Here is a 5,405-nt window from a genome sequence, read left to right as displayed (position 1 = left end):
TCCACTGAGGACTGGTGATGAATGCCTGACTCAAATCAAATATACCTTTTAACTATTCATATCACAATTCAATTGTAATGTGTGAGAATTTGTTCATTTTTACAAGTGCTAAATGTTTTTTGATTCAATATTTTTATACTTGTGTCATGAGGTGAAATCTTTCCCTGAACCCGTGGTGGTGGCGGGGGGCTGCTTGAATCTGCTTTTTAGAGGAAAACTTCCCCTTTGGAAGTTTCCTCCCAAATTTCCTCTAAACCAAGACAACTTGGAAAACTGAGGAATAAAGCAGTCAGTCCTCAGACTGTGGCATGCTGTTTTATAGCTGATAATTATTTGCAATATGAATTGTAATAAAGATAACTTAAAAATGCATGTTTCATCCTGGTCAGCAATTGAATGCAAGTGTTAGTTTTTGCTATAAGGCTCTATCACTGTTTTTAATAAAGCTGAACAATTAGATAAGCAAATAATTCTTACTATCTTAATTAACATTTTATTTACATATTTAGAGTAGAGAAGAGTATAATCTGCTGTTATTGCTATTTCCTTTTGGGAAGGTTAGATGTGGTGTTAGTAATACAAGTCACTCTGTGATCTCGCTGATTACTGCAGCAATCAAACCTATAGCATAGGCAGGACGTTGGCAAATGTAACATAGAGTGAAAGATGGACCAGGGAAAATCACAGAAGTCTTCTCCCCTGGTGGCATTTGTGGCAGATAAAAGTATTACATTTTAGAAAAGACCCTGTATGCAGTATCAGTGATATTACTTCTTGAACCTAAACAGCATTTAGGAAGTAACTGCAACCTAGGGAATTTCAGCCCATTTAGTCTCTCAGCTGGAATCAGAAATGGAAAGGGCAGAACTGCAGTATGAGCTGTCATTTTTTATTAACATTTAACTGGAATATGTGGGTGAGAGCATCTTGATAGTGTGAAGAAAATGCATAGAAAAAATGCCTTGACTGTGGAACAGCTTGAAATCACTGACACATTGGCAGCTGAATGACAGCTTAGGTGCTCCAGGAGACCTCATGTCAGGCTCTCTCTGTGAGAAACCAGCTCTTTGCTCCTCCATTAATAATGAAATATATGATTGACCTTAAACTGTTCCTAGCAATAACCACACTGTCAGGAAAAAGTGGATATTCTAGCAGAAAAAAATTTCAAAATGTTCTGCAATTGTCTCATTTTTTTGTCTGTTCTTATTGCTCCCCCCTTCTCTGACCCCAAATGTTCATTTTACGAAAAAGATGGCTCCTACAATAGAAAACCATAAATGTGAAGCATATACTGTACATGTAAAGCATAGGTAAATGTAAGCATATATGGCATTATTTGTGACTGTATGAATGTTCAAGTGAAAAATTGTACAGTCCTTCCTGGATCTTGCTTTTATAAGGCCAAAGCTTTAAGAAAAGTGGGCAGACAGTTGGTACACACCATAGTACCCAAGTACCAAATTCATGCTAGCTATTAGAGAAGTCTTGTTGATAGCATGGAGGATAGGTTCTCTGTAAGGCAAATTATTTATTCCTTGTGTGCTGCCTTTTAGTGTGGGTGGAGGATGCCACGGAGGAGCCTCTGAGAGAGAAAGCTCCTCGAAACTTCTACTGTGTCCAGCAGAGCCAATCTGTGAAGGCTCTGACAATGGACATTTGTTGGCCCAATTAGAGAAGTTGGTAACATCTCTGTGATTACATATTTAAGAAGGAAAAAAACAGAAGTCCTTCTTCTCCTTGGGAGGGGTGTGGAGGTGCCATGGCCCTTCTGGCACCATGAGCAGCCACACGGCTGCTGGGCCCACACAGCCGAGGCGTTGCAGCTGGAACCACGCGCCTGGGTCATGCGGCCACCGCCATGGCTCGTCAGGTAATTTGTCTGCTTAGCCACTTTTAACCAGCTGTGCTGCCAGCGGAAGTGCAGAAGCAGTGGCAGCAGCTTTTCCTTTACAGCGCCCTGCATGAAGAGAGGCATTGCTGCGGCACAGTCTGGCACTGCCCGTCTGGCGCTGACAGGGACCACGTGGCCAACAGCAAGGAGCATGGTGAGCAACTCCCTGGTATGCAGCCCTGAGGAGATCAACCTTTCAACACTGGAAAACCCTATAAGAACTTTTCCATTGATGGACCTTGAGAACAAGCAAACTTGCGGACAGCCATTTTCTCCTGAGTCAGAGAAAATAAAAAGTGGAAACACATGAGGAGAACAACATGGCGAGGAGAGGAGGTGCTCCAAACATTGGAAGTGAGATTTGTCTGCAAACTGTGGTGAGGACTATAATACAACAAACTGTTCCCCTGTAATTCAGGAAGTGCAGGGGGGGATGCAGAATTCACCTGCAGCACGCGAGTAAAGGTCCTCATGTATTGTTGCAAGGTGGCTCCCAGCCGGGGGATAAAGAGCCTTGACTCCATGATTGCAGAAGACTGTTCAATGCTTTATTAGGCCATACTATATTACACTATACTAGTACTATACTAGTGAAAAACCCGTGACCCCTTACAGACAGTCACAACATCGCTTTGGCGTAACTGGTCAATCAATTCAAACAACCATCACCAGAGCCCAATTAAGAAATCCCTCTTCCATAAACAATCTCCATAACACATTCCACATGTGACAAACAACAGACACAGCAAGTGAAGATAAGAATTGTTTTTTCTTCTTTTGTGAGCTTTCTCACAGCTTTCCCCAGGATTTTTCCTGGGAAAGTTGTGCCTGCTGCTCTCTGTGGAGAGCTGTGGCCACATTTACACTAGAGAGAGTCGATGCTGAAAAGCTATAATCTAGTGGGAAACTCAAACTGAGAAAGAAGATAGAGGACTCTTGCTTCCAAACTAGAACAGCTCATCTTTAAAAGACTACACCCCATGAGCTAATGACCCATGCAAAACAGTTGTGGAAAGACTGTTTGCCCATGGGGGGAACTCACGTTGCAGCAGGTCGGGTGGGACTGCTACCTGTGAAAATTAAAACCAGTCTGGAGAAGCTCACAGAGGACTGTCTTCCATAGGAAGGACCCCACAGCACAGCAGTTCCTTTCCCTAAGCGAACTGAAGAAAGATTTGTAGAAATAACAAACTGACTAAAAACCTATGCTTTGTCTCTGTATGCTGTTGGTGAAAAAGAGGGAGGGACTGGGAAAAGAAGGTGTTCTAAAGATTTAGTTTAGTTGTCATTGTCATCTTTTAATTTTATTAATAAATTTTATCTATACTGTTTAAATTTGAGCCTATTTTGCCTTTAGAGTGTTTCTTCCTCATTTTTATCTCAACTCATGAACCCTTGGGGTTTTCTTTCCCCCTCCTCTGCTCAACTATAGCAGAGGAAAATGAGTGAATAATTTTTTCTTAGGTGCCTGGCTTTTGGCCAGTGTCAAATCACAACACCTTGCTTCAAGATGGAAGGCTTTAAAAGCAGATAAAATCTCAGTGGGTGAGGCTTATGATGCAAATTCATCAGGCCATTGCTAGTTGGATACTATGAGAAAGACAGGTTGCAAGGATTCTCCTGCTTTCAGTCACCACTGGGGAAAGGCCTCTGGAAATGTCTTCTTAGTGTAATTCTCTGCCACTAGAGATCCATGATAAAACCATGAGAAGTGGCGGATTATTGCACATTTCTGTTGAAGTTTCTCACTAGAGAAAGAAAATTTGTATCTTTTGTCCCTGAAAATGTGCTTAGTTGAACTTTAATCAGAACACTAGGAGTTAATCCAATAGGCAACCATTGGAGAAGGATGACTTTATAAAACTGTTACCCTCCATCAGTATTAAGTCTGCAGTTCAAATATAAAGGTCAGCTATCTTTCTGTATGTTTCTTCCCATATGTCCTCAATAGGAGAAAACAGATGCCAAATTTCCTTCTTGATATAATCCTGATAGTCTTCTTAATAAAGACTGTGTTAAAAAATTCTAAAATGTAAGGTGCTTCTCAGTCTATTTAATGTCTGAAGTTGCTTAGTACCCAGATGAAAAATCCTACCATGTTAAGCAAATCCTCTCCCATGCCCTGCTGGCCATACTGCTTTGGATGCCCAGGATGCAGATGTGTCTCTGGGCTGCAAGTACTGTAGTACAGAGTAGTGTAGTGTACAGTATATTGTTAGGTCATAGTGAGCTTCTCATCCACCACCAATCCCAAGTCCTTCTCCACCCTGCCTGTTTGTACTTGGCATGGCCCTGACCCAGTTTGGAACCTTGCACTTCACTTTGTTGGAATTCATGAGGTTCACACAGGCCCACTTCTCAGGCCTGTCAAGGTCCCTCTGGTTGGCATCCCTTCCATCCAGCGTGTTGACTGCACCACACAGCTTGGTGTTGTCAGCAGCCTTGCTGGATGTGCACTCAATACCACTGTCCATGACACTGGTGAAGATGTTAAACTGGGCTGCTACAAATACTGACACCTGAGGAACCCCACTCATCCCTGGTCTCCACTTGGACATCAAACCATTGACTGCAACTCCAGAAAATTCCTTATCCACTGAGTAGTCAATATGTCAAATCCATGTCTTTCCAGCTGAGAGACAGGGATGTTACCATGACTATTTACCCTTTAAAAGATGAGGTGTTTTTTTCCCCTTTTTCCCACTTTCCATTCAGTGGGAACTTCACCAGACTGCCATGACTTTTCAAAATATGGTGGACAGTGGCTTAGCTATTTCCTCGGCCAGTTCCATCAAGACCTGTAGATGTATCTTATCAGGTCCCATGGACTTGTGAACCTCCTTTTTCCTCAAACCCAGTCTTCTAGAGCAGGCAGTTCTTCATTCTTCCAGTCTCTGATCTCACCTTTACACAACTGGAGCGTTTGCTGGTGAAGATGGAGGCAAAAAAGCTGTTGAGTACCTTGGTCCTCTCCCTGTCTTGGGCAACCAAATCTCCTTCTGACAGATGTCAGGGTGTTGAAGTTCCCCATGAGTACCAGGGTTTGTGAATGTGAGGCTGCTCCTCTCTGTCTTAGAGGGCCTCATTGGCTCAGTCTTCCTGGTCAGGTGGCCTGCAGCAGACTTCCACTATAAAGTGACCTGTCCTTGCCTTCCCTTTATTGTTGACCCATAAGCTCTAAGCTCTTTATCCAGCTCCTGGCGGAGCTCCATTCACTCCAGATGGTCACTGACATAGAGGGCAAGACTGCCTCCCTGCCTCCCCTGCGCACCCTTCTTAAAGAGCCTACTCCTTCCGTTCCAACACTCCAGTCATAGGAGTCATCTCACCATGTTTTTGTGATGCCAGTAAAGCCACAGTCTTTCAGGTGGGCGCACGTTTCTTGTTGCTCCTGGTTATTCCCCATGCTGCTGTCTGCATTAGCATAGAGACATTTAAATTGGACCCCCAGTGAGGCTGACCTTCTGTCTGATGTGGCTGGAATTCCTTAAAGCTGCCCTTCAGATGCTTT

The sequence above is a fragment of the Geospiza fortis genome, unplaced genomic scaffold (assembly GCF_000277835.1).
Source record: "Geospiza fortis unplaced genomic scaffold, GeoFor_1.0 scaffold12, whole genome shotgun sequence".
Taxonomy (NCBI): Eukaryota; Metazoa; Chordata; class Aves; order Passeriformes; family Thraupidae; genus Geospiza; species Geospiza fortis.
This window is presented reverse-complemented; position numbering follows the sequence as displayed.